This window comes from Bradysia coprophila, unplaced genomic scaffold, assembly GCF_014529535.1.
Source record: "Bradysia coprophila strain Holo2 unplaced genomic scaffold, BU_Bcop_v1 contig_350, whole genome shotgun sequence".
In the NCBI taxonomy this organism is placed as follows: domain Eukaryota; kingdom Metazoa; phylum Arthropoda; class Insecta; order Diptera; family Sciaridae; genus Bradysia; species Bradysia coprophila.
In genome coordinates this window covers 7901423-7921288 of record NW_023503608.1, presented here as the reverse complement: position 1 = coordinate 7921288, position 19866 = coordinate 7901423, and positions in this window count along the sequence as shown.

Here is a 19866-nt window from a genome sequence, read left to right as displayed (position 1 = left end):
ACCAATACACATTTCGTATTTTATGTTGGGACCACATATTTTACGTATTTTTGTTCGCAATTTCCTCTCTAGGTATAATTACTCTTAGTACTTTACTCTGCCGTGGTAAAATTACATTCTGGTTTACAGGCTGAATCAAAGAGCTCTCAGCTCTTTTCGTATATATAAAATTGTGCAAAACGTGTGGCGTGATTATAATCAAATCGACGCTAATACGTCTACTGATTTATACTCACACTGTTTTACTTACACCAATTTCATTTTTGTCGTCAACTGAACTAAAAAGGAAATATAGTACCTACTGGTAGGCTCGAACGTTGATGATATTAAATGGGAAATATAAAACTTAAATAAATTCCAATCATATATATCATCATGTATCGTCACTACAATATATGTATGTGAGAAAAATACAAGAACTTATGATTGATGTCTTGGAAAAAAGTTTTTTATGAAAATAACTCTAATCAATCTTAATGTTCTGACCAAGTATTAATAATGCATCATCAGCTGGTGCTTGTTCCCTTTTTATTCCCGAATAGACATCAAGCTGTACATATTCTTTGTTAAAATAATCGTAAGACGTCAAAAAACAAATAAGTAAAATTTGTACAACAGCAAAAAAGAAAAGAAAATTTTCTACTTGACGAAAGGAGATGTTTTTCTTTCTTTCTTTCATGACTGCAGGATGAGTTTAAGAAAAATTATAGGACAAACAAAAATAAAATAAAACATCCAATTAAATATGTTAATTACTTAAGCGTGAACCGCTATGAACATGACCGAAGACAGCAAGCGAGAAAAAGAATCGGAGGAGAAGAAGAAGAAAAAGAAGCGAAAACAATTTATACAAAGAAAATTAAAATACCTTGAGGTAATAAATTTTCTCTGCCAAATGAAAATTTATTCACGTTTTGCTATCGTTATGTGCATGTAGAGATACAAATATCATTTATTTTCTTATCGACAACTATAGACACGAATATAACTCCGAATAATATATAAAATAGCACACAACTATTGCAGGGATCCCCCCACTCAAAAACATGTAAGTTTCGTTAAATGTTTTTTTTAGAGATCTTACACAAAAAGATTAGACAAACAGCAGCTAGCTTAAAGACTTTTTGATAAAATTATTAAACATTCACAAATTAATGGAGATGTGAGGTCTGACAAGGTCCACCAAATGTTGGTGAATTATTTAAGATCCCACAACGTTTCGAAACTCACCTATTTATCTATGACCAATAAAGCGATAAGAGGAACCTCACTATAACACCATGATAATAACGCTTATCAGGAATACACGTGACGTCAGTGAAATTTAGACATTAGTTTAAGCTGGTATTAGCAAAACGGATTTTATATGGTTATATGGGTGAAACAGTTATACACACTTGCGGTGTAAAACCCTAATAAAGCCGTATAAGCTATTTTGTTTGTATGAGTGGGCCAGCTGAAAAACAACCTAAAAAAATCCATATCTACATTTTACTGACCTCCACTGTATCTGAATTTCTAATCCTAAGCCGATGTCTGAAGCGCTCATGTCCAGAAGATTCACTAATTCAGAAACAAATATTCATTTGTGTTCTACAACGAAAATATTTGCTGAGGGCTGGTTAGAATTCTCTTATCATAGGCAAATGCAAATGTCTAGACAAATGAAGTGAAGACATGAGCAAACAAAGTGTTCCAATCAAAATTACCTGTCGATTTTAAGAATTTTAACACCGGTTGTGTTTTTATTTTGATCGACATTTTTCGCAATCTGTCGTAGAAGGCAAGTGTATCACGGTATATTCAATGAATCCACTACTTCTCTTGATTAAACTTTTTGTGTTCGATCTCAAATCTATTACGTCACTGGTTTTCAAAAACATTTTGCTATATATTATGAGGAGATGTCAGAGCGCACTGTCTGTTATTGTTTGCGTTGTCAGTAAGAGATGAAGATTTGTTATTTAATAAAATCGTTTTCTTTTTTAAATTTTAATGTAATTTCACTATATCCTACGTAGTATGGTATCCAAATTTCAAATGCTACAAATGTGAGAGTGAGGAAACTACCTAACACTTTATGCCAAACTAAATATGTGAGCTATGACAACTTTCCATCCCTAGTGCATTTCAATACGTTTCATTCATTAAAACTACTGCTACTCATACATTTGAAATTTCGATTAGTTTCAGTGGGTGGGAAGTCTGCTTACAGAAGGTGTATAACATTACCTCCGTCGCTACAATATCCTTCGAAGGAAAAGTACACTCATATATGCGTAATATATATGAGAAAATGCCTTACCATTGCGTTGATATATATATATATATACATATTTTCATACAACTGTCTATATGTGTGTAAACACCATATCGTCGTATATCTGTCTGCACTCAATACTTCATTTATAGGTCGACAATCCCTTTCGATACGGGGCGACAGTTGTTGCGCACATAAAAATATTGATTGTGTCCTTGGAATACAAATTGGAATGTTTTTTTTTCTCTCCTCTTACTTGTTTTCTTCCATTTTCTTGAATCAAGAAAAAAAAAGAATAGCACTCCCAATTCTGTAAGTTATGTGTATAATATTCCCAATTTCTCCACACCGCAGATCTACACGTATTTTTCGATGGATATATATAAAAAAAAATGTATATTATAAAAGGAATGTCAACACTCTTTATTGTTTCTACACGTAATGAATTTTCTTATGAATGTGTATTATTGTATAAAAAGATATATTGTTTTATTAAATATTTATTATTTAATAAGAAAATACTTCTGTCATGTATAGATTTTCTTCGTATAGAAAAATTATGTGGAAATTTATCGATTATAAAATAATATTATGCGATGTTTGTTTGTTTGTTTCGGTTATATAGTTATATAGTTCCTTCTCTTCCACAGAATATATGCAGGAATGTGTAGGCGATAGCGTTGGCTACGGCGAGAAAATGAACATTTCTTTCTGTTGTGCGGTATATTGGTGGGATGTAAAGCACACACAAACACCCAAAAAAAAATGAAAGTAAAATAAATAACAAGGAGTCCGTCCATAAAGTACGTTAAAGCACAACGAACAAAATATTGAAAGACATTTTTCCGCTCACATAAAAGTTCAAGTTACACTTATAGTACTTGCACTTGGGTGCAGTAGTCAGAAAATTTGATTTTAATAGTTATTTATACAACCTGCGGCCTCGAGTCTACACATTTAGTGCCTAAAAAAGCATTTATCATTGAGTTGTATGCAGCGTTGTTCGCAATAAAGGCAATGGAAAGTCCTACTTTTCCTCACTTGTTGCGAAAAGACCCTTTTTCACCCTCTGAATGAAAAGGTAAATTTTCGCCTAACCTCTTCACAAAATAAGGATATCTGCCGTTACTTAATTAATATTAAACACTCAATAGCGAAATCTTCGAAACACATTTTGTGCCATTTCGTTATTGTATTCGGAAACTGACTGCTGGAATCTACGCAAGAGTTTTCTTGTGACGCAAATTGTTACTCAAGTGTCATATATGAAATGCTTTTGTAGCTTTTGATATACAATTTACTGTACTGTTTTGAATATGTAAATACTGCCATTTTTGTATCTATACTGTCCGTATCATTGGTTTCCCTAATTCTGTATGGTATTTCAAACGTCAAATGGGAGAAAACAGAGAAATGGAGAATAAAAGCAAGAACAGCGTCGATACGAAAGTGGAAAGTGGCAGTATTTACATGTGCAAAACAGTACTATTCCTTCCTAGCACATAAGACTAAGCATTTTCGATTCTTCTTCGATTGTCCTTTTTTTTTCAATTCTATTTCAAATGGAAAAAGAGAACGATCAGAGAAACGATGTAAAAACCGAAATGCTTAATTTGATGTGTGCAAAACGGTAGATCAAAAAAAGGAAAATAAGTCAAAATTAAGACATTGTGTACACTTACGGATTTTTAAAAACCGACACATTTTCAGTTTCTTTGTCATTGATTTCTCCATATAAAAATACATACAAAACTCACAAAAAGCCAGTAAATCACAAAACAGAAAATGTGTCGGTTTTTGAAACTCCGTGCATGTAAGACAATTGGCAATTTCTAAAAATACGGTATAACTTCGAGTAGTTCAGCTGACAACAGCGGATTCTCTCTAGTGACCTTGGCAAAATTACAATTATCATTTCGATTCGGCTTTAAGAATATGTGAAGACGTGGAAAAAAATTGAACCTGTCACAAACGGCAAGCATATTAACAGTTTTACTATGTGACCTATTACTTCGTATAATCGAAGATTTTCAGAGATTATTTTCAGAAATCTTTTACTTCATTTGTTTTGAACATGCTTTTTGCTATATAAGACCTTATTAATCGGAGCTTGTCGCTTATTATTGCTGTAGTTGTCGCTACCAGATGACATCCGTCTGTAACAGGTTCAACGAAAAGGTTTTCCTTGGTACGTACTTTATGGATGTCCCCCCACAATAAGGTACCATAGAAGCATAATCTTAGTTTATTAAGTTGTGGTGGGTTATGAAAAAATCTCTCTGTATAATAATATAACATGGGAAAACATGAAGTTCTTCATTGGGTGAAATCTTGATTATATCCCAAAACGTAAATAAATTTTGAGATAAAAGTTAACAGCACGGTTAGGTGATTGTTCAGATTTATCTGTTCTCGCAGCTGGGTCTTGTAATATTTTTTTGGGGTGGCTTTTGTCCACACTGCAGGTATGCTAAATGGATAATGTTAGAACTTTATCAGCAACTTCATAAACTGAATACAGCCTAATTTACTCCGTTCGGTTTGAATCAAGTATTATATTAGCTACGGGGGGCTTAGTTCTACATCCGAAATTACACTGGCGTATTTGTTTCAAAGATATCCAGAAACCTGTGTGCTCTACATGAGAATACGAATAGTCAATTCAGTTTCGTTTTCGTAAACATTTAAAGTTAACTTTTGTTCACACACTTAGTTGAGTAGTTTTGTTGTATCGAAACTACTAGATTATTATGGAATATATCAACTAATCGGGATTATTAAAAGAATAAATTATTGCTTAATACGTGTCCTGACATTTGTCTGATTGCATTAAAGACAATGCAATATCTAACAATTGAAGACGGTGCAACAGTACAGTTTTTCTTTAGCTGTACATTTGAGTGTCACAGGTTCTTCTGAAGTTGAATGCATTTTTGTACCTTATTTTCAAAGAATCTAAAAAGTTCAGTTTTGGCAACAGTGTTCCTAAGAGTTTCCACATTCGAAATTTGTGGTAAAATTCATCTCAAGAATTTGCATTAGTTCTTTCTTAATTCTCATCCTAGCTATGCATTCCTATTATGTACGAGTTTGTGAATAGCCATTGTTCCCATTGTATTTATAGCACGAATGGAAATGTTTAATTTACACATAAAGTTATTGCAATTATGTTGATGAGAAATGAACCAGAACATGTCGTCGTAGTACGTGAACCGTTATTAAAGTGGAGCTTATTAAATTGGACATTCAATAATAGACAATATATCATTTTGATCGCATAGCGATAACTCCAATAGCGGCGAGGTTTGTATTATATGGGCATGATGCGATACCCAAATACTCGAATATCGTGTTATTGGAGATTGGACACATATGGCACGGTGACTACGAACGTGTGTATGGATATATGCAGAGATTATGATGGAGCAATTCAATAGGTCCTATATTGATAATTAAGTGGCTAATCAATTCTTATTCAGTTTGATCATGGAACTTGTATTCACCGAGGTAATTAAAGTGTTTTGTTGCTGTGAATAATTAAATTTATTTGTTGTGTGTATGTGTGCTGATATCATGGTAATACTTTTTTTTTGTAATTGAACTGGTACATCACATAATTTGGTTTATTGTTTCAATAAATCCGATTGACGTCAATAAAATACAGCCACAAAACATGAAATAACTGATACGAATATTTAATGAAAAGTGATTGAACATCCAATGGTCAATGGACCTTTTTTTAATAGCATATTGTTAACAATTCTGAAATATTTAGATCAAGAGCAGCATGACCCTTCAATTTATTAAGATGTTAGGACTATAACAGCGTCTTGGATCGAAAACGATGACATAAATAAACGATGAGCTCTGACGACCAAGGTTCTCTTGTTATATCAAAACAGACAGTAAAATTACAGAAGGAAAATGGATGGTAATAAACGAACGTTATTAGTTTTTGGTTGAGAGTCAAAAATTATTCGATTTACCAATATTTACTCTCAATTGGTACCAATTTTATGAAAATAACGGTGGAGTGCTTCAAAATATTTGTACAAGGAAGATATCCAATGGTCATTCCAGAGATAATAACGCTCGACCATAATTTTTCGAAGTAAAAAAATTGATATCAAACATTGAGCGTTATTTGGAAAAAAAGAAGTAATAGATTTGAACGTTTTCGAGACCTCTCTATATCCAAATTATTATTTTTCATTTGATTTTAATGGCTCAATCACCCAAATTAAATGATGGGTGCTGACACTTGCAGTCAATGATTCCGATTTAGAATTTAGCCTTTTTTCTAATTACACTGAACAGTCGGAAAGCAAAGAAGCCAAAGAAACCAAACATTGATGATTAATAAACTTTTTCATTTACGAACAATCTTCTTCTTCCTTCTATTTTAGCCTGTTTCTATCCACTGCTGAATAACGGCTCCCCATAGAGGTACCTAGAGTATTCATGAGCCTAAATTCAATGAAAAATCATCTCACACACACCACTGACAAAAATTTTATTTTTTCTTTTCTTTTTTTTTAAATATGACAATCGTACTTGCTTCATGAACTGAACATATATATCCAGTGACATTTTATGTGTAAAATATTTAATTCAATTTATTGTTTTCATGTCTTAAAATGCATCGAAAATACTATACCACAATTCAATGCATCAACTCTGACTGGAGGCTCCCCAATATGTTTCCATTTCGAACAATACATTGCCACTTGCTGCCATCTGTTATTGATAAACAGATCGACAAAAATAATGACAAGCTCTAAGTGATATGGTCCTTTATATAGTAAAATGTATGTTAAAAAAATTGAAGTACAAGATTTGAAATCAACAAATTAAAAGTACTTTGATCGGTGAACGTAATAGACCCGATAATAATACTGGTCATATTCGTGCTGTCAACAGGTTAATTCCATTTATCTGTCTAGAACGATAATCTCGAGTTTTGTTTATCTCGATATATCTGTTCTCGACTGATAAAATATGATATGCACCTATTGGCAGACTGTTATTTTGACGTGCAGGCCTTATGGCCCACGCCTTCGGCTCTCTGGTGGTCTGCCTCTAGATAGTGTTACATGGCTCTTTGTACTACTTTTAAGTTATTTTCGGATGATTTTGTTAACGGTAACGTTTCCGCTCCGCTACGAACAATCTGAAGATAATTTAACCAAAATCGTTCAATTATCTTCCCCAGCGATTGCATTTTTTTAATAATTCAAAGAAACACGTCATCCAAGCCGATAAAAAATTTAGTTGGAATCATTGCCAGAATCACTGTTACCATTTTATACACATTGTCGACATACACCCAGAAGGTAGCTGATAGATAATGGTGTTAAAGTAAAATCGTCTGTACCTTCAGAATAAATGTGCTGTGAATAAAAAAAGAAAGAATAGAAAACACACACCGAAATACACCAAATGGGAACCATATATACTACAAGCAGGATTTAGCACTAAAGGGTCGTAAAGAGTATACACCAGAATCATACAAAATCTTTTACGGCCTTCCATAAGTAGCCACAACTGACCATTTCGGAAACAACATTTTCGGGTTATCTTTTGTGTTATATAGACGGAACTTGAATAGTACCGCAAGGATAACTATACCTCTCATACAAGTGAGAATAAAAAAAATGTAGCAGCCAAACAAAAAGCATCCCTAATGGCAATTGGATTTGAATGTTGACGTTTTGTTGTAGCTTAGTTCGTATTTTATTTACGCTTTAGAGTATTACGTTAAATTTCATTTATAAAACCAATGGCGACACAATAAAATAATGAAGAATGCATCGTTTTCGGTTGGATGGTAACGTACATATTGCATGAGGCATGTTAAAATCTGCTATTCACCATACAATAAATACAAAATTGTTGAAAATCTGTTACAAATCTACCTGTAAGTAGTTAAGATGATTAAAGTAAACATAAATGTTGTATGCTTCCATTTTCTGTCTTTTATCTATGGTCTGGCCGATGCCAGTCATAATGAATAAATTATGTGATTATCCTTTTTAATTTTATGTAAAAAAAGCGTATGTGGATTTTGGGGAAATCGCTAATTGAAATGCTCTGAATTTTACAACCATAATCTTCAGTGGATTATGCCGTATTTTATGGCGACAGAAACGAGTGCATATCATTTCCAAAATAGGCATATAACATAACATAATCCAGATTTTCGACATACATAATAATCAGTCGAAATATATTCAGATACTACACAAAATGTGAGTTCTCCATAATTTGGTGGCAAAGCCTGTTTAAAAACTGAACGAAAATGCGATGCATAATAAACACAACTCTGAAGGTTGTGTGGGATAAAAATCGAATAGAAGACGATGATAAAGCTTCAACGACAGAGCCGCCGTGGGATAATGATGAAGTTTTGAAGAGTTAGTTTTGAGAAAATGTGTAAGAGAATACTTTTCCAGCATTACACGATAAACCATGTATAACACATGATGTACATGATCGGAGGCAGTCTATCGATAAAAAATTCGAGCTCCGTTTATTTGCAGGGCGTAATTGTCAGAAACCCATTGATTGCTTTGTTTATCTTAACTTAATCTTGTATGATATACCGTGACTAACATTTGAAACCAGTCAAGGTGTAGAATTTTAATTTTAGAAAGTTCCCAGTGTTTAATTTTCAGTGATTTGTCTATCAGTTTTCCTAATTGCAAGCGAGCCCTGTAAGCACTGGAAAATATTAAAATTATCGAACCAATAAAACTTCTTGGATTGACTGGTTCTAAGATGTCAGCCACTGTAGAGAAAACCTCTGTTGGCCTGCAGAGGCGCCGCAATTTTTTTCACTATACTTGATCCTTTGCGCTCTATTTTCGGGTGAAGCCAAGGTAGATATAGTGTGGGGGTAATGCCATTCAGAGCCGCGGCCTAGCACATAAGTTCGATACCAATGACATCTTTTTTTTAAGTGGGTGATTTACTTGTGTTTCACTTCGCTATTTTACAACAGATGGCTCGACTTTCTATTTCATTTTTTGTTTTTAACGAAGGGAAGAGATGGCGTTTTTATCGAACTTTTGTGTCACCGCACATCTGATTCGGTTACATATGCCTGTCCACACTATATTTACCTTGGTTGATGTAACTTCTCTATGGTAAAATTTCCATGGAAATAAAATAGCAGTGAACGCTGACATTAGTAATTTTATTACGAAATGTAGTAGAATAATACAGAAATCTATTACGTTTGAGCTTTTGTTTCCAAACACATTTCTCCAGTTCGACAAGGAATGAAAGATGAAGTCGAAAATTATTCCTAACAAAAAGATTGGGTAAGTACAAAAAAAAGTGATTTGGAGGTGTTGACATAATGTTAATACTAAATCCAAAGGAAGAGAATTACATTGCGACATAATAAAAAAGGACTCCTGAGAATTCGTACCAAATTGACTTGTACTAATTTTGCTGCGTAAGATCCCATCTTTCACTTACACTAATCCAAATGTATCATCACTAACCCTCCAATACGAACGGAATATGAAATGTTGACAACAACAAACTATGGAATAAATAAATGAGATATGACAAACTCAAACTAATAACGTTCTCAGTACATGTCCGACAAACGGCAAGTTTATTATTATAACTCTCAGCACACACATACACATCGACCAGAAGACGAAAAACCCATTTTCCTCTGAATAAAAACAAAGATTATTATTACAAACAAAATATTTTCCATTATTATTCCAGATACAGACTTTATTTAAAGAAAAACTTTTTTTTCACCCATTCTCCCCCCCGTCCATACTTTTAAAACCTTGTCACGTAACCCGAAAAAAATGCTATGTATTACATGATGCACAAAATTCCAGTTCATGGGATAGTAGTCGTGGCAGTGCTCTTTGGATGGTGGTCAATTGTACGTGACATCATTAAATCCAGTAAAACTTGATTTGGCTTATTAGAGAAACATCTGCCACTAGTTGCTTTTTTTTAAATAAAAAATGAGGTGTTTTCGAAAGAGTTTTTATTTTATTTCGATGGATGGTTGGAAAGGACAATGGATGTACATTGCAAATATATATTTTTTTTGGTGGTTGCTGTGTGTGACTCGAGTAATAATATTCCATCGAAAGTATTATGTTCCGCATTTTCGTAACAAGCTGGTGCTACGTGTGTAACAGATACCTTAAAATATTCGTTTCATTAAAAGAACATTATCGTTTTATGAAAGAATTTCCATTGAACAATTAAAATAGAAAATTCACACAAAATTCAACTCTGGATTTTCGTTTTAAAACATAAAACAAAAGTAAAAAAAAACTTTCTCCACATTTTCTTCATAAAATGCTAACCATAAAGTAACATTTAAATTGAATTTACCATTTAATGGATTTGGATGACTTGTGCCATCATCACAACAATAATTATTAAAATGAATTTTCAACTCTTTTCATTAAATTTAATTGCTCTTAATTAAATTAAATAAAACTTTTCATATTTTCTATTCATAGTAAAATAATAATAATTTTTGCAAAAGTTTTAATGTCGTCGTCGTGAAGGTGTGTACGTATTTAGATGTGTCTGCATGTGATTGTAAGACATGTGAAAAATGATGAGAGTATTTTTTGATTTCGCTAGATTCTCTTCGAGTCAGCAATATTAAGTAAAAACTATAAATATTGCTGAAAGGACCTTTTAGAAACGGTTAATCATCTGATGTCGACAACGATGGCAAAAATATCCGATAAACTCTGATTAATTTTCTTGAATATCAAAACATTATTAGTTAAACTAAAGCAGCTTGATATCAAACGCCTATAGGCGATTCTTTAAACAAATCTCCGTTTGTCTCTTCTTGACAGTAGTTTTGTTTAACAAATATAAAAAAGGATGATGACTCAGCCGCACTCACGACGTTTAGCTTTACATTTACGTGACGGTTCGTTTATGCAATAGAGAAGAGGCGGATTATTTGAGTCAGCTGTCACGTAAACGGGAGCTAAATATAAGGGAGATTACAACTTAAAAAGGTTAAGTATGTCTTAAAACGAGAGTATTGATAATTTAGTACGCCTATGGCGGAGATAGACAGAGCCAGAACAGGTGAATGGAGAGAATGGAACCGAATTTGAATGCAATTCCTTCGCACACTCTGCCACAGGTTCCAGTTGTCATTCACATGTTAATTCTATCTAACCACAGGCGTACCAACTTATCATTTATCTTCTTAAAACTGAATCGTGAAAATAAGCAACGGTGGTAGCTGGTGATGTCTTAGTGCTAAATCCCTTAATTTGTTTGACAATGAGAAAAATTGATAAACATGTATCAACTGACGTGAAGTTGTTGGACTAAATGACAAAACAATTTGTCTATATATTCAGGACAGAGTAAAGTTAACCAGGCAGGAGCGCTGATTTGATTAGGGACCTGAATAATCTAGTAGCCCTATATTTTTTGCGAACAAAATTTTCCAATTTATGTCAATGTTCATTTGAGTTCATTTTCATACAGTATTAGAAAATGAACCGCTACTGTCTGGTCTATTTTACTTTGCCGTGATATTTTATGTGAAATTAGAACGCTATTCTCCTACGCTTGATCTACTTAAATTATAAGTTCACCCAAATCGCCATTTATAGCAAACGTATCCTAAAAATACTTAATTTCATTCTAAAATATTTGCAGGGATTTCTTAAACATTTAATTCCGAAGCAATAAATATTTTACGATTCTGTAAATTCAAATACACGCATATAAAAAGCATTGCTTTGATTACATAAACTAAACTGACCGGTTGTATTTAATTTTATATCCTCGTTTTATTATTTGTTTGGAATGGGCGGGAAAGAAGATAGCAGTAAAAAATTTCGTCGAAAGTTCTATAATATAGAATCCATAGAATCTATATATACACTTAACGAATATCAAGTTTATGTCGAATTTTCAATGAGTAGCATATTCGTTCAGCTGTTGGTTTTTAGTTGTACTGTTGTACAGCGATGCCGATTCATAAATTGAACACTTTTTTAAATTTCCCTTTCAAATATACTCACATTTGTCTGCTACGCACAGAAGAGTCTAACGTCAACAAATCCAGCTAATATTTTCTATTATCTAATGTTACCTTTTAAAGCGAAGTGTATGATACAAATATTGAAGTGATTGAAATGATATTGTATTAAGCATTGAGACATACGATCCACAATTAATGATTTTGTTGTGATACACGTTTCTAAAAGGTTAATTGATGCTTCACAATGAAAAATAAAAATCCTACATCGTACGAATTAGATGTAGGTCATTGACTAAATACGCAATCCAATTACTTAAAAAGGCTGTTTGTTTCACCTTTTAGAAACGGTAGGTGCGTCATATCAGTAATTAAATCTGTTGCCTTATGCAAAATCTATCACTTCAATATTTCTACCATACTCTTGATTAAGAAACAGAAACCAATCCAGGAGTGGAATTACGGCATCAGTTCTATTTTCTCTATTCAATCAAAACTCTACTGATAGAGAACGATTCACTCTTTCACTGAAAGATGTCGCTGCGACAAAACCATTGTCAACAGAAAAATAATTAATTTTTTTCTCGACGGATTTCAGTCAAATAAAATGTCATCGTATAGCGCATGACCTCAGGACTCCGGAACAGTAATCAGTTTTCAAACGACTCTATATCGGCTTGGCGATAAGAGTTTGAAAAAACGTTTGCTGCCGTTTCATCACATCCTTTTTTAAGACTCTTTTCGCCAAGCCGATATGGGACCGATTTAAAAAATAATTTCTGTTCCGGAGTCCTAAAATCATGTGCTATACGATAACATTTTATTTGACTGAAATCCGTTGAGTAAAAAATTAATTATTTTTCGGTTGACAATGGTTTTGTTGCAGCGACATCTTTTAGTGAAAGAGTGAATCGTTTTCTATCAGTAGAGTTTTGATTGAATAGAGAAAATATAACTGACACCGTAATCCCTCTCCAGAGCTCAACGACTAGGCATTTCGTTGGACTTACAAGTTAGAACATAAATTTGACATTCGCTAAGTTTACCATAAAAAAAGTTTTAATAATTCAAAGTAGAATGGACAGGATCAATGCAAAATAAAAGATTAATATTTATTTTACCAGAATCATAAATAAAAGACAATAAAAATCTTGGGTGATTACTGTTCACGAGAAATACATAAAAGTAAACTTTTCCTTTCTTTTTCATTCGTTTCATTTCAATCACAGAGAGAAAAGTTTATTTTACGAGCAGATATAAGTCCCTAAAAAATGGAAATTTATATTTATATTTTTTTGGCTCTTCTTCGTCTTCTCTTTTTACTCTATAAATATAAGTAGCCCACACAGGATTATATAATAAAATTTTCTTGAAAATCTATAATAAAAACCTGAAATTTCATTTGTGTTTTTACTTTTTCTTCTTCTTCTTTTTTCGATGAAAATTATTTTTATTGAGTTATGTCAATGATTTTTTTTTGTATTTGTACAGTAGTACGAGTTACTGGTCTCATAAACTTACCCCAGTATTGTAACGCAGGGTATATTCACTCCAAAATAAGAGAATTATTACCGAAAAATTTCAAGAATAGTAACCATGGTGTATTTAAATCGTTCGGGATAAAAACGGTCGAGTGACTTAAGTGGAGAGTGGTGTGGAGGCATAGAGGTAGTAAAAGAAGGTGAAAGAAGTGATGATAAAATTGTAACCAAAAAAGTTTATAAAATTTTGATTCTCACTACAGTTACTCCAATAAATCTTTTACTTCATAAGTTTAAAATATCTTTCAGTATTAGAAACAAAATCTTTCACTTCGTTTGTTTAAACCGTCATTTTTCTTTATAAAACGAGACACCAAACAGAGCTCATTAATAATTATTGTCGTTGATGATTTAAACGTTTCGAAAAAGTCTATTGTGTGAGCCTTAAGACTTCTGGAAAGTTGTATCGATGATTTGAGTGCTTTACTTCGAGAAGTGAAGCACATCAATAATCAATTTCAAAGTAAAAGTTAACAGACAAGATAACAAACTGCAGTTCGTAATTGAGTTTCAAGCATGAATATTTCTGTTGGGCACAGAAATAGTGAGCGATTATGGGAATTTAGTTCCCGGGAAATGGAACATGTGCGACATACACTCTAATGTAACTGCAACATACAACAAGCATCAAACAAGTTTTATTTTTTATTTTGATTTCGTAATCTGAAAAATCAATTATAAACGCGTTATTGCGAAACGGAGAGTCTTTTGCTGTACGATAATGTAACTCACTTCAATACTGTAATATGTCAACATCAAAAATCGTACGGGCCTCGCCTGCCGTCCTCCATCGGCTTGTCTTAGCATTTTTTCATACATCTTCTATTTAGAGGTATTTTTCAACGATGCGATTCCACATAATAATCGTAATATGGATATCGTGTTTTTCCTTACAGCAAAAGCATTCGAACCATTCAATATAAATATATTTATGGCTATGGATTTCGGTAATATGATATGATACCCTTATCCGCATATCTGTCGATATACAAATATAGAAATGTGTGTTGTGCTATATGGTATGGTATGTGGCACACACGAAATAATAATAATACACCCAGAGTTAGTAAGACTTGGTATGCTCTATACACAATAATATCCTTTGCAATGTCCAGGAAACGATGATAGGGATATGTTTATATAAAACGAAATCTGATTCTATCCCCGAGGCTGGATACAAACTCCACCAGTCATGATATACTAGACCGTTTTATTGAATTTCCGATGGTAAGCTAAAGGATTTGTTGAAAATTTTGTAAGATACAATATTGATTGCAGCAGTAAAGATGGATTTCGTAAAAGGTTTAAATATTGACATATGTAGGACGAATATTATGTAGAAGGGAAATGGGTGGGAATAATAATTTCTTATACAATATCAAATTGATACCTAGATTGTTTGGTACATAAACTCTGAACGGGAAATATGTTTTTTTCTTGCTGAAGAAGCATCACTAGGGTGCGTCGTCAAATTGAAGTAGAGAGTAGTCAGATTCTCAGCTCGATGCTACGCACCAACATGTTAAATTCGAATGAAATCAAACAAATCGCAGATGATTAAAACGGTGGGTAGAACATTTTTACAGATCCATTGTACGTTGAAGAATTGAACAATAGTAGGTATAACTAAACGAATACGCCTCCCTAATCATCATAGAGACACATTTCTTTCTATACCCATCGTAATCGATAACGACGGCCGAATTAGCAATGTTCTTTGCATAAGTTGGATTTGTGTAGCAAAATGTGTGCTAAAACTATTGAAGTACAAGATTTCGCCTCAACCATCAAAAGAGGTAACTCGATAATTAAATTGGTAACACGCTTGCCATTTACTGCATTTATATGAAAGGTCGGATCAGGGACAGCCCGATGTACACAAAAGCAAAAGATCCTTAAGTTGCCTCGCGAACTCATCTACGAGTGTGGATGTGTTTAATAAGTTTATCTAATAGAACCTTGATTTGGTTTGGTTTGACTCTGTGGTAATTATGTTAATCACAACTGAACGCTGAGGCCACCCTTTGTGCTATTCTTCAGCCTTATCAGACCTTCCAGGCTGGATTCCTAAATTTTCGTGACACATGTTCCGTTTTAATTTTATTTTGTAGTGCCGCCTAGAATATAAACTCAACCAAAAATGGAAATCATTTTGGTATACATGTGAGTTTTTCTTAATACCACCGTTACCAACCTACTTATAAAAATCGGTGGCAGCGTTGAAATAACCACAATTTTCACAACATTAAAATACAGTGATTAGTGTGAGGTAGGCCCGACACATGACATAAAAAAAATTAAGATCGACACACCCTATCCACAATAAATGTATTGGATGTGAACTGAACGAACATAGAATAGTGTCGATAGGTTTTCTGTGTGTATATGTCTTACGTCGACGTTATACACATCCTTCAAAATCAACAACACGAAATTATGTTCGAAATATTCCACACTCATCTTCAATATTCAAATCAAATATATGGCTGGGAACATAATATATACACACTTAGACATATTATATCTCTCGTAGCGGTGTTTACCATGTACTTACATGTGCTCGGGGTGTGTGTGCCGATTTAAACTTTGTTCATATTTTCCATGGAAGAACTTTGGAATCAATAAGCTTTTAACTGCATTCAACCCAATGTTTCCAACTTTTCCGCTCTATGTGTTCACTAAAGATGTCTTTAAAATTCACAGACACGTATGCCATATCTCTCTTGTCTTGTGGATGTACTCCTAACATAAAAAAATCGTGCATACACATTCCTTTAGAGTATCGTGTGTTACATATAGGTACCGACATCCAGCACCTATATTCCCATATTCTATGCAACACAACTTTGGTACTTAGCAAAACGTTCTTGTGGAGAAAAAGCATTCAAAATCCATTCAAAAGACCTACACCTATGTGTGCATCACCATGGATATGTTAAAATAAAACTATAAACTCGGATATAATAGAAAATCGTTTCAGTTGGGATACTTTCACGATCATGACGAATATTTTTCCAGGTTATTATTCTCATATAAAACGCATGAGTTCAATGAAAGTTATGAAAATGGCACGTTTCAAAACTAAAATTTATAACGGGGGAACGAAAAAAAAAGTCGGCAAAAAATAACAAACACAAAAATCGAACTCGAATCGAGAGAGAGAGAGAGGAAAAAAAACCAACCGTACACGTTAAATCAAACAATTTAAAAACAAAAAGTTTAAACGACATGACATTTGTTATTAGTCTCTTTGCTGTTTTGCTTCAGTTTTTTAGGAGTATGTATTTTTACCATATTGTTGGCCTTTTTTTGTTTTGTAAGCTTAACAAGCTAACCCTCCGCAATGATGATGTAACAATATTCCAGAGAAATGATATTTTGACGGCATTACGCCTGCCACCCGCCATCGAATTATTATTATTTCTTTGCGACATTTAGACACAAACAAAATTACACAAACAGAATCGACCGGTATTTCATCTGTTAATGACAGCAACACCCCAAAAAAGCGATGACCGCTGTTTTGTTCAGTGTTTTATCGCAAAATATGCGTAATAACTAAGCAAGTACAAGATTTTGTATCCAACATTTGAAAATACTTCGATCAAAAGAAGTGAGAGATGAGATATTTGTGACGTTTTTGTCGTCTGTAAGAGGTTAAGAAAACGAAGACAGTTTTGTAGTTCAATCTGTAAAAGTTTATCTTATGACCGTCAAGGTTCCAGCGACATAAATTTATTTTTTTGTTCACTGACGTAACGTTAGAAAAATTATAAAATGTAACGTTACCATTAGATCCAAAAATTTAAAGTTGTGGCTCATAATGGTTGCAAGGTTGTACTTGTAACTTTATGTAAAATTCGGTACTGAACGATTTTCATAAACGTAGTGCCTTGTTGTTTACTTGGGGTTTTCAAAAAAAGACGAGTATCAAAAAGTCTGGGGCATTACTCGAAGAACCTTGTTGATCACTTAACTGACAAAAGTTTTGTACGGGCGTCACACGATCCGAGACGATTTTGGGGTCGTTCAATGACGATTTGTGTTGAAAAACACTAGATCGACGAAAACACAATATTTTGAAAATTGCGTGTTACCGATGAATGTTGAGGAGGCTTTTCAGTATAAAATATTTTATCTCCTGCAAGCTGATATTTCATACATTACGCGTTTCTGCATATAAACACAAACACATACATAACCACAGCCTATACGATATACCACCTAGGGTAAATTTACTTTCCATCTACATATTTGAAAAAAAAAATCGCCGAACGGCGGAAGCGAACACGGGACCAGCAGCATATCAACCAAACATGCTGACCACTACGCCAACAAATCACATAACGCGATGCAATTGGTGTCGGTAGTGGTTCGTTAGTCACTTCTTCATCGATCAAATAATCAGAGTAGTCAGAATGATGTGATTTGAACGAAATGTTGAGGTGGATAGTATATGTGTGTGAGTAAGTAAATAAAGGATTCTCTGTATGATGTTTTTTTTTGTTGTGAATGCGTTTTAAAACAACATGCTTAATTAATTAATTTTAAATCCAAATTTTTGTGGTTATTTCGCTAATGTATGAAATATCAGCTTGCAGGAGATAAAACATTGTTCTACCTTGGTGTATATTTCTCGAATCACTTCTTATGTACAACTGTATATACACTCGCTGGCGCTCGTTATATACAATTGTACATACGAAGTTATTCTCGAAATATACACCAAGGTAGAAAATGTACTATTTTCACCTTCAGTACACCGGAACCCCGAGAAACCGTTTTACCACTTGATTGATGCGTATTACGTATTTTACATACCCCAGACTTTGCCCTGTTGTGTTGTATTCTTTATGTAATGAAGACAAATTCTATTTTCATTGTATTGTTGGATTATCCTTCTTCAACTGAGTCAGTGTTGGATAGAGAATCTTTTACTTCATTTCTTTTAACATTATTTTTTATGTTTCGTTAATGTTTGACATCGTTGTCAATAAAATATGACTATCCGTACAGTATTAGCGAACATTTCTGCAGCAGTTACGCTCTTCTTCAAATAAATACTAGAACACAATTTTTACTACCTTTGTACATGCACACAAAGCCATGTTAACCTCATTGCAGTTCGATTAAATGATAAAATGTTGGATGGCGACATTATTTACACACCGCTCCGAACATAATACTTGTCAGCAACGGAACACCATAAACGTTAAAAATCAGAGCTCATAAATTTCGCTGACGCCACTAAATCTAAATACGATATCAACATCGCAAACTCAAACCCGATGCAATGGAAAGTATTAAATAAATGAAACTTTGCCTTGATCTCGATTAAGCCATCTAAACTTTTTACGCCGATAAAAATATACTCCATTGACACCAGCACCATAAAAGTGTGTATTTACTTTCCCCTCACACACGAAGAAAAAAAAATAAACCAGCAGCAAACTTTAGTAATCTTTGAGGATTGCGTTTTCGTTTCCTCATACACGTATTCCGTTCAAAGTTCTATATTTTCTCATCAGGAACTATTTTAGCCCAACCATGTACATGTTATGTGTTGGTTATATTGTGTGTACCCCGAGTTAGGTTTCACGTAAATTGGTTCAATAAAAAAAAACGGAAAAAAGTCTGACTAGAGTTTTGTAATGAAAAAACACGCAAAACCTATAAGAAATTACGGTCGATTTCATGCCGTTTATAATGAAAGCTATATGCCTTCTTCCACATTCTTATTACCGAAAGAGGCTTCAATATACCGTATAAAGACATTCGCTTTCATTTCTTATTATGTGTATGTTTAGAGGTGTGCACCGCCGATTTTACGCCGGCGCGCCGCCGATTTTTTGCTAAATTTTCGGCGCGCCGCCGCCGAAAAATAATAGCTCACGCCGCCGCCGCCGCCGATTGTATTTTCGTCGCGCCGAAATTTTGTACGTGTACTGCTTTCAACCATTTTAATGGGCGGTAATATAAAGTTAAATTGAAATATCTATACAAAAGTGTGTGCTTGAGTACAAGGTTTGAGCAAATGTTTATCTCTCTTAATTTAT